Source organism: Natator depressus, chromosome 7, assembly GCF_965152275.1.
Source record: "Natator depressus isolate rNatDep1 chromosome 7, rNatDep2.hap1, whole genome shotgun sequence".
In the NCBI taxonomy this organism is placed as follows: Eukaryota; Metazoa; Chordata; order Testudines; family Cheloniidae; genus Natator; species Natator depressus.
Genome location: NC_134240.1, coordinates 109,320,016 through 109,331,765, shown reverse-complemented (window position 1 = coordinate 109,331,765; position 11,750 = coordinate 109,320,016).

Genomic DNA, 11,750 nt, shown 5'->3' with positions numbered 1-11,750 from the left:
CTTTTCTTCTTTCCTCACCCCCACCCTCCAAAAATCAAAATAGCCCCCCAACCCTGCTCTTATGAAACTCATCTGGAGGCAGCCAGGGCCAATGGGCTACATCTGCCATTCTCCAACACATATGCTTGTGAAAATCTAAACCCAAACAATTGCGCATGGAAGTTAATGACAATATTTAGCACTTACCTGGTGCTTTTCATGTCCAAAATGTCTGACAAATAGTAGGCCTGCTTGTGCTCCGACTGAAGTCAATGAGGCCTACCCATTATAAAGTCTGCATGAAAAATGCCTAGTGAATGAATACAAGTTTAGGGTGTATGCATGTGGAAATCCTGAGACACATATTCCCCACCTGCAGTTTGGGCACATGCAAAAGCATGTCATGAACTTTAAGAAGTTTAGGCCTGGGGTTTTGTTACTGATGTAAATTAGAGCAGGATAAAGTTCAATAAGTCACTAATCACTGAAATAGCCCTGTATTCTTCTCCCACTTTAACAGATGGTGATAGAGGTGGGAAACTGAGGCAGATGTGACTAGCACAAAGCTACAAAATAATTTGAGACAAGGCCTGGATTGGGAGTCTAGATTTGTTATGTCAGTGTTCACACCTCATGCATCTCTATTTTCCTTGCATCTGAGATTCTACAGGTACACTGATGCATTTAAAGAAATGCATTGGCTACAACTGTTCTTGGGATTATCCATGCTGGTTTGGGAGGATGAAACACCCTGTGCATAATCCCGTTTGGAGTAGTATTGAGGCCCCTATCATGGAGCTTGATTGGGAGAAAGCTAACTTGCACCTGCTCTTTTATGCAAACCTGATATTTTTACTAAGCATTAACAGGTTAAGAAATACAGTAAAACACATATCAGTCAAAGCCTTAGAGAACTGTATTTAGAAACAACATTGTAACTGGGATCAACAGGCTATAATTAGAATTTAATAATCCTAGTGGAGGAGTAATATGCATGCTGCTTGAGAAATTGAAGCCTTTTTTCTGCACTTCTGAACATTCTGCTTTGTAGATTGGACTCCAACTTGCTTGACACAATGCCTGTCCTACTGAGGCAAACATGTCACAAATAAGAACAATAAGATCAACAATAATCTAACTCTAATACCATAAACAAAGGGAATAATCAGAAACACCTCCTGCTCCAATGGAATCTGCACAATTGGGGCAAACAATTAGTATGGTTATTTAACAAAAATACTCAGGAAAAATAGGTTTCCTGGACTTTGGAAAGACTCTGTTCCTGCAAATTCAATCCAGGTTTTCCCAGAGATGAATATTAGATTCAGCCTGATCATTTATTTATAATGTCTAGCTAAGCATGGGCTGATACTCAAGGTAACTGATGAAGAGTTTTTAAAAAAAGCCTCAAATCTCTAGAGTACCTCCACAATTCAGTCAGCATAATTAATGTGATTACCACTGGGTGAATAGTTAACCATAACAAAATCATCTACGAATTCATTTGTGAACAATCTACAATTAATAAGTACAGAATTAATTATTTGCAAATGTTCAGCCCAGCTGGGCAAAGAGTTTAAAAATATTCACTGAATAATGTATTTCCCCAAAAATATTGGAAATACAGTATTTGCTGAATATTATTATTCTACTAATAACCCTTTGTGCTTAGAGAGTGCTTGTTACCTGATGTCTGGGAATATTTTACAGGTATAAATTAATAAAGCCTCAAGAGTACTGTGTGGTATGGAAGTAGCAATATCCCCATTGTAAAGATACATAAACTAAGGCAGGGATAAGTTAAGTGACTTGCCTGGGGTCACAGCCTCAGTCAGTGGAAGAGTCAGCAATAGAACATAGAAGTCCTGATGTCAGACTTATTGTCCTAAGCAGCAACTACACACACCTACTAGGAAGTACAGAAGATACCCAAATCCTGTTGAAATTCCATGGGACTTGAGCTATCTTTAGGCTCCTTTGACAAGTGGAATCTCTTTAATTTAGTAAGGCTGTTTGGAATTTCTTGTACATTTTCTACTAATGCAATTTCAAGTTAGTGTTTTATTAATAAAAGTTGACTTTACAGGGATTTCTTTCAGGGGCAGCTATTAAGCAGACCTCTTACTTAGGGCTTAGTTCTGATCCCCGATAAAAAGAAAATGGCTGGAAAAAATAGGTGCATCTCTGTTTACTAAAGGAAACACAAATTATACCATACATTGCTCCGTAGCTGTTTCTGGAGCGTCCCCCTCCCCCTGCCCCTTAGCTATGCTATCAGCAAATAAGATCAGTATGTAGCCTATCCCTATTGCCATGTATGGATTTTTACTTCTGCATTTTGGTCTATCATGTGATGGTTTCTAGCTGTCCAATCTTAGATTATCCTTATATGAAGAATCTGGGCTATCCATAGGTATAAAGACCCCTGCATATAAGAAAATACACAGGGGTCTTTGTTATTGGATCAACAGTAAATCCTCAGCCGGGTATGATGGGGGAGGAATAGCTCAGTGGTTTGAGCATTGGCCTGCTAAATCCCAGGTTGTGAGCTTAATCCTTGAGGGGGCCATTTAGGGATCTGGGGGAAAAAATTGGGGATTGGTCCTGCTTTGAGCAGGGGGTTGGACTAGATGACCTCCCGAGGTCCCTTCCAACCCTGATATTTTATGCATGAGGTAAGGACACATTTTCACAGGACATGTTGGCTCATGTCCTACATCAAACCATGACCTTTCTCCCTCAAAAGACCAACTCTTTGCACCAAGACTCTTCATGGGCATACAGGAGTCCTTCTATTCTTCTATCAGCCTCACTATCAAGCTGCTGTCTCCAGTCTTTCCCTTTCCAAAGATTATCTTCGATGTGATGTCTGGTACCATGGCCAAGCTTCTCTTCTGCCAATGAGCAGTGGGGATTTTCTGGTCAGGCAGCCAGTGATGGTGCTGCTATCCCTTTCTTACCCCTGGAATCAAGGTTGTCAGAGCAGGCCTCTCTTCCAGCTGGCCATTTACATGTATGACCTCTCCTGGGTCTTGTGACCCTACCCAAGTGTGGGGCTATCCAGGACCATAGGTGTCAAACCTCAATCCTCTGAGGAGCCAGTAAGTTTTGACCCGCCACCAAATGACCTTTTAACAGTCATCAGGACTAGCAGCTCAAAACTGACAGAGGACTCCAGCCCTGGGATATGATTGGCAGAGCTCTGTGATGTTCCGATTGGTTCCCTGCTCCTATTTAAAGCAAGCAGAAAAATCAGAAGTCGTTGCCTGTACAACTGGGTTTTCCTCATCTTAGGGCCACCTCCTCTGTGCTATCTGCTCCTGCTGCCTGACCCTGACCTCCTTGTATCCTGACCCAGCCCACCCTCTGACTCTCTGTCCACCTTCTGGCATATCTCAGACTCTGATCCTCAGTATCTGACCTGGCCTGGCTCCCAACACTAGCTCCGACCACTAGGTCAGACAACCCAGGTCCCAGTCATGACAGGGGCTTTGACCAGTCACTCACTCAGCACATACCTAGACCAAGGACTGTAGAAGGATAAACAATCTTTGGTTCGCATCACAGGGACTGAATGGAGAAGGGGATGGAGAACCACACTCAGGGGCAATGATTTTTGCCTGGAGTACAGGCAGATTTCCTTAGCTATTTAATTTTCAGCCTCTTAAGGGGTTCCCAAGAGTAGAGGTCCTGAAACCAGGTGAGTTGAAAAATGCCCAGTGAATGAATACAAGTTTAGGGTGTATGCATGTGGAAATCCTGGGACACATATTCCCCACCTGCAGTTTGGGCACATGCAAAAGCATGTCATGAATTTTAAGAAGTTTAAGAAGCCTAGGGTTTTGTTGCTGATGTAAATTAGAGCAGGATAAAGTTCAATAAGTCACTAGTCACTGAAATAGCCCTCTTCCCATCTTCTTGGTTTTGTTGTTGTTGTTGCTTATAGGGGTTTCTACCCCTAGGTTTAGGGTTTTAGAAGGATTTGGGGTTTGGTGGGGGTAATAGGTGTTACAACCTCAAAGCCACCTTCTAATAAAGTAACTTCTGGATGTAGTGAGAGCATCTGAGACCCAACTCTCCTACCATAGTCTATGTACCCTCAGCTTCAGTGCAAGTTACTCATATCCATCAGGAGGAAGACAGGGATCTGGATGAATATGATTCATGCTGGGACAGCTGTCAACTTGCTCGCTCTCCTTTTATTGTTCTCTCATCTACACTAGCACACTTCCTTCTCCTTCAGGAGGATAGAAGAAAAAGAAAAGAAAACCCTTGTAGGTTCAAGGCCAAGGGAAGAGCCTGCCTTGTGTTTTGATTTTCAAGGAGACACAGTAATGGAATAAAAGCCTGAGAAACTTATCTTGTTTAGTGCAGGCTGTGGTCCTGCAAATGAGAGGGTGTGGCCTAATTTATAATAAAGGTGATTTCTGCAGCATAGCCTAGCATTAGGTGTTTACTGAGTGCATTTGGATTCTTCTTTAAATTAACAAAGTAGCAATCGATGGGAAAGAGGGAATATAAAAGCCTGATCCAGGAATGAGGGGTGAGACTACAGAAAAGAAAATAGATCTTAGATCCAAGCTCCTATGCGCTGTTCTTTCCAGCTGGCCCTGAAAAAGGTGTAGTGTAATAATGCTAGAGCCCTTTTTTCTTTGCATTTATAATAAGAATAAAAACTAAGGACAGTGCCCTGCTCTGACTTCTGGCCCAGAAACAGACAAATATTACTGTTTTATTTCTGGATAGTTGTTATTTCTCATTTCTTATAATCTTTTCTACACTGGACTGTTGCAATCATGAATCACCCTTCACAGCAGAGAGCCTACTAATATGTATTGAAAGATTTTGTAGCTGAAGTTGCTGTATTTTGTGAGACCCGCAGCGCAGTAAGCCACCAAGTATATGACAAATTGGCTTTTGGACTTTGACATGCTGCCTACACAGTGGAACACTTTAAAAACAACCAATGTCTCATACTCCATTTCCATTCACTTAATACTGTCATAAGGTAACCCCTGCCTGTGCAACCTACTGCAGCAGGCCCCGGCACGAAGTGTGCGCCTGCCTCAGTTTCCCCATCATCCACCCATACGAAGGAATGTTGTCTGTCTTAGTGGTAAATTCAAACCTTTTTGTTCACACAAAGTGCCACACTCCATAGTTCCCTTGTAGTAAAGAAGTTTCTCTCAAAACCTCACACCAAAACAAAGTTACAACACAGCAGCTGTTCAATTCCATCCAAAGGTCACCATTCCCTCCTGAGAATCATTAGCTCGTGATCCCAGTACCTTTAACCTCTGTTCCAGGGCCCACTTACCAGGCCTCCTGCCTGAGAGTTTCAAGACCCACTTCTCTTCCATGAGAATTTTTCTGTAGGCCCAAGTCAAGCCCTGCCCCTGCTCAAGGAACGTCCCTCCAGGACCAACCCCTTGTTCTGGGCTTGACTTCCTACAGCCCTCCTCTCAGGCCTACTCCAAGGGGGCTTCCCACAGCGTTCTACGCCTCCCTGCCTGTGAGTCCTAGCTCTGTGCCGGAGCTCCACCTTCCTGTTTTGGGCTCAGCTTCTCCTAACAAGTCTGGTTCTTTTCAGGGGCCTCTGCAAGAGCTGTCCTTTAATTCACAGGGGTTCCCCAGCTCTGGCCAGGCCTCATCATCTAACTTTTGCTCTTCCCAATGGCTCTCTGTAACCAGCTTTCCCCTGCTGCTACTCCTCCTCCTCCTCCTCTTCGGGTCTTGCCTTTCCAGCTCAGGCAGCTCTCACTTTCCCATCTCTGTCTCTGTCAGTCAGGGCTCTCAGGCAGCTCTGACTCACCAGATCTGTCTCACCTCTGGAGACCTGGTGCCCGTTTTTAAGGGGCAGGGGAGCAGACCAGTCACAGGTACACTGGCCTCTTCCCTCTTAAAGGACTAGTGTAACCTTTTGATAATGCTATCTGCTCAGCCCCGTGGTCTCTGAATGCCTATACATGGACCCATATTTGGAGTTCTGAAACATTGAAGAACGCACTATATATTTTTCTAACTTCTATTAGTAGCTTGTATTAAATTATATATGGACTTGTTTGGATGTACTGAACTACTACTGAGGTACTCAGAGACTATGGCAATGGGCATGGTATGAGAACGAGACCAGGGGCGGGCAAACTTTTTGGCCCGGGGGCCACACTGGGTTTCTAAAATTGTATGGAGGGCCCATTAGGGGAGGAGGGTGTGTGGCCCATCCCCCTATCTGCCCCCCCTCGCTTCTTACCCTCTGACAGCCCCCCTCGGACTCCTGCCCCATCCAACCCCGCCCTGTTCCCTGACGCCCCCCCGGGACCCCTGCCCCATCCAACCACCCCTTCTCTCTGTCCCCTGACTGCCCCCCGCCGCCCCATTCAACCCCCCCCTTCCTGACTGCCCCCCTAGGACCTCTGCTCCCATTCAACCCTCCTGTTCCCCGCCCTCTGACCGCCCTGATCCCTATCCATCCCCCCCCGACTACCCCCCAAACTCCCCTGCCCTCTATCCAACCCCCCCTGCTCCCTGTCCCCTTACTGCACAGCACAGAGCATTGGGTCAGGCCAGGCTCTGCAGCTGCGCTGCCCCAGGAGCTCGCAGCGCTGCCCCAGGAGCTTGCAGCCCTGCTGCGCCACCTGGAGCATTGCGCTGAGGCTGCCGGTGAGGGGGAACAGCAGGGGAGGGGCCGGGGGCTAGCCTCCCGGGCCAGGGGCTCAGGGGCCAAGCAGGAGGGTCCCGCGGTCCGGATGTGGCCCGCGGTCCGTAGTTTGCCCACCTCTGACCTAGACAGAAAGATGGTTAAAGAAGACTGTTATGCATGATATATAGGGCCCTACCAAATTCAGTCCATTTTGGTTAATTTCATGGGCATAGGATTTTAAAAAATCATAAATGTCATGAGTTCAGCTATTTAAATCTGAAATTTCATGGCGTTGTAATTGTAGGGGTCCTGACCCAAAAAGGAATTGTGGGGCGGGGTGGTGCCGCAAGGCTATTGTAGGGGGGCTGCGGTACTGCTACCCTTACTTCTGCGCTGCTGCTGGCCGGGCGCCGCCTTCAAAGCTGGGTGCCCGGCCTACAGCTGCCACTCAGCTCTGAAGGCAGTGCAGAAGAAAGGGCAGCAATCCCATGACCCCCCTAAAATAAACTTGCAACCTCCCCTGCAACTCCCTTTTGGGTCAGGACCCCCAGTTTGAGAAACGCTGGTCTCCCCCATGAAATCTATATCTTATAGGGTAAAAGCACACAAAAGACCAGATTTCATGGGGGGAGACTAGATTTTACGGTCTGTGATGCGTTTTTCATGGCCGCGAATTTGGTAGGGCCCTAGTGATATATCTGTCAGAGGTGAACAAACTATGGGATATGCATGAGCATAATCTAGTCATTGAGCTATGAGTAGAGCTGGTTGGGAATTTTATGATGAATAATTTTTTCATCAAAAATGCTGATTTGTCAGAACTGAAATTGTTTGTGAACCAATGAATTTCTTAACTAGAAAAAAAAAAGATCTTAAATTGTCAAAATGTTTTGTTTCAACATTTTCAAAATTAATTTAAATGACTTCTTGTTTCAAAATGTAAGCTCATTAATTTAGATTAATTCTCAGGAAAAGCTTCCTAACTGTGAGAACAATAGGACTATGGAACAGACTTCCAAGGTAGGTTGTGGAAGCTCCTTCACTGGAGGTTTTCTAAAGGAGGCTGGATAGTCCTCTGTCTTGGATGGCTTAGACACAACAAATTCTGCATCTTGGAAGGGGCTAGACTAGATGACCTTTGCAGTCTCTTCTAACCCTATGGTTCTATGATTCTACAATTAGTATGAAAAAAAGTTAAAGGAAAAGAGATCAAAATCAAAACATGCTTAAAAATTATCAAAATGAAATGTTTTGATTCACCTGAAAAAACAGCATGGGTTTTTTTTGGTTCATGAATATTTTTGAGATTTTTATTCTTCCTTCGAATTCAAGAGAGGAAAGAATGTAAAACTCTCAAAAAATATCCATAGGAGAGGAAAATTGTTTCCCACTCAGCTCTAGTTCTGAATCCTACATCCCTTGGGGAGTGCCAGAAATCCACACACTGCCCCTATGTGCTGGAGTGTGCCTTTGGACCTCTGAGCTATATGAAAGATATATAAAAATCAACCCACATGTAGGCAGACAGCTCCCTATTGACGGCGCCTGAGGAAGCTAGTGTGTGTTGTTTATTCCAGCAAGTACCTGGAACAACATACTGTGCTCATGAAATAGGCTCCTGGGACACGAATTTCACTTAAGAATATGTAAATAACAGGTGCTCAAGGTCTTGTCTATGCTACGGGCTAAATCGGCGCAGCTGAGATCGATGCAGCAAGCATCGATTTAGTGGGTCTGGTAAAGAAGCAATAAGTCGAAGTGAGAGCGGTCCTAAGATTTACATGTTTAATGCCCTCTTTAGGGATATTCATGTCTACAGGAGTCAGGTGCATGCCTATCCTATTACACCTTCTGGAAGATATCAGTGTCCATGTCCAGCTTCATGTTTGAATGGTAAGTTCTGTTAGCCATTTAGATTGTGTTATCCTGCTTCCCAGGGCTGCATGTCCAAATCTGAGCTAAAAAAAAAAAATCCTACTAAAAGAATGCCACAGATTTCATTTATTGAGTCCAGCGTAACCAGCTATTACTATGTAAATGAAATAACCAGCCACTCAGGAACAATTCCACCTCCATTCCCATCCCCACGCATGTAGAAGTGAATGCAGGCAGTGAAATTGGCACAGTTCTGCTGTGCTAGAGAGGTGGCTGGTCCTGGACCTGGCAGCCAACCAGGGGGCTGCACAGCCTCTGTGTCTCATGGAGGCCAGCTCTAGGTGGACTCCCTACATAGCTGTGCGTGGTGTTGATGGGAAACGGCCAGAGGATCCAAGATCTACTCAAGACAGATGCCAGTGTCTTGGGTTGGGCACTGGGAAGTGGATCTGGCATGTAGTTATCCTGACATCTGCCTATCTTGCTTTTTTATGTACTAATCTAGAAAGTAGATACATGCCAAACTCCACAAGTGGATAAGCTCAGTTGAAATCTAAAGGAGACATAAGGTTATTTTGCATTCTTGTTTATGTTCAAAAAGTCACTGCTCTTCCTAGCCCATACCCTGGGCATCATCTTTGACTTCGACTCCTCTCTCCCTCCTCATATCCAGGTTGTATCTACTTCTTGCAGATTCTTTCTGCATAATCTCTCTAAGATACGGTCTTTCCTATCCATCCACACAGCTAAAGCGCTCATCATCTTGTGTCTCGATTACTGCAACATTTTTTCCTCCGGCCTTGACAAATGCCGTGTTGCCCTACTCATAACCATTCAGAATGCTATTGCGAAGATCATTCTCGCAGCCCATCATTTTGACCACGTCAGATCTCTCTTGGCATGCCTCCCCTGGCTTCCTTTTAATCATAGAATATCAGGGTTGGAAGGGACCTCAGGAGGTCATTGAGTCCAACCCCCCCCTGCTCAAAGCAGGACCAATCCCCAATTTTTGCCCCAGATCCCTAAATGGCCCCCTCAAGGATTGAACTCACAACCCTGGGTTTAGCAGGCCAATGCTCAAACCACTGAGCTGTCACTCCCCCCATCCTCTTCTCTGTCATATCAACCATAAGCTACTTGTCTTTGCTTTCAAGGCTTTTCGTGGCCTACCCCCACTTTACCTATCACTCATTCAGTATCAAAAAGTTGACTTCCTGCCTACGATCAGCCCATGAGGCCAGCCTCCATCACCCACATGTTAAATTGTCAAACAAGCACCTTGAGGCTTTTTCCCATGCTGCCCTCCATGCTTGGAAACATCCACAAAGCCAGTTCATTGTTCTACTTCAGATCACTCCTTAAAACTCTCCTTTGCTATGAGGCCTACAAAAAAATCTTGACAATGACTTAGGCTGTTGGTGTGTGAAGACCACTGCCTATCATGGTGATAAGTATTGTTTTATTGTTTCCTTGTACTCCCCCATTAGTCTGTCTATATCCGTCTGTTCTCTTTTGTCTTATACTTAGATTGTATGTTCTTTGGGGAAGGGTCTGTCTTTTTGTTCTGTGTTGCACAGCACCTACCTCAAGGGGGTGCTGGTCCATGACTGGGGCTCCTTGGTGCTACGATAATCAAGTTATAATTAATTGTAATCTCAGCAATAATCAAAAGTCATTTCCAGAGCAGCCCACTTTCCTCTATACTTGCCTGCAAAACAGAAACTATAACACAAGTGTCTGTTTCAGTGGTGATCAGTCCATATGTTCACATAAGGCTCCCTGAAAAATGATTCCTCTTATCCAGTGGGGGATATATTTATGAGTTCTACCATTTAAACAAAAGCACTTCGTAAATTCCATCAAGGCAGGAGGCAATAAGCATAAATGTAGCTGCACATTCCTTCAAATGATTAGACTGTATGTTCCTGAAAACAACAACAACAACACTGGGAGAGACCCTAAGGTGGAGTAAATTGCCATGGGGCTATGGCAGCTTATGAGGATCTGCCTCATAGAGCATATTAATAGTTGGTCGACTCCTGTGGGCATTGTCAGGCCACTAATGAAATGGATGTTATTAAAACCTTAATCTGTAGTGGGGGCAAAACCTTGAGGTGTGCGCAGATTTGGTGTTTAGAATTTCAAATAGGAGTTTCCAGGCACCCTCTCCAGAACATCACTGCTCCATTTCTTTACTTGTTTTAACAGAGTTTTAATTAACAGTTATAAAATAGTGATAACCTAGAAATGAAGGTTTCTTTATGAAATGGCACATTACAAAGATTGACTTAAATGGGCCAGACCAGCGACCAGTGGTTCAGGAGCCAAATTAGCAATCAACATTACCCAGAAGAGCCCAAGTAGTGGGAATTCATTGTTTCATTAACTATAGTACTATTCATATTTAAGCAGTATGACGGGGGAAATATTGTAAGTCAATAACTTATCAATTTGCACTAACTTAATTGGTCAGTAACATAGTAGAAGCATCCTGATTGGTTAATAATTAAATCACACAGTGTTTTAATATCGTGTGCTGCAAAGAGCTGCAGGAGACTCAGTGAAGAGCCACTTGTGGCTCACAGGCTGCAGTCTGAGTATCACTGGGCCAGACCCTCAGCCTGTATAAATTGGTGTTGCTTCACTGAAGTCAGTGGAACTTCACGGATTGACAGTGTCTGAGGAGCTGACCCAGTAACTTTATGAGGGCTCCTGAACAGTTAGGTTGGTTGGTTTGTATTGGCTTTTATGACAGGTCTCAGAGTGGTAGCCATGCTAGTCTGTACAGGAACTCCTCACTTAAAGTCGTCCCAGTTAACGTTGTTTTGTTGTTACATTGCTGATCAATTAGGGAACATGCTCGTTTAAAGTTGCGCAATGCTCCCTTATAACGTCATTTGGCAGCCGCCTGCTTTGTCCACTGCTTGCAGGAAGGGCAGCCCGTTGCAGCGAGCTGGTGGGGGCTTGGAACCAGAGTGGACCGGCAGTCCCCCATCAGCTCCCCGCTTCCCTAAGTTCCCTGTGTGGCAGCCGCCCAGCAGGCTATCAATTGCCAGCAGTTCAGCTGTCCCTGCCCCCATTGCCATGTGCTGCTCCTGCCCTCTGCCTTGGAGCTGCTCTCGAGAGCCTCCTGCTTGCTAGGGGGATGGGGGCTAATGTCAGGGTGTCCCCCTCCCCCCTGGTCCTGCACCCCGCTTACCGCATCTCCATAGAGCAGGGGTGACACACAGCAGGGCTCAGGACGGAGGGAGGTTCC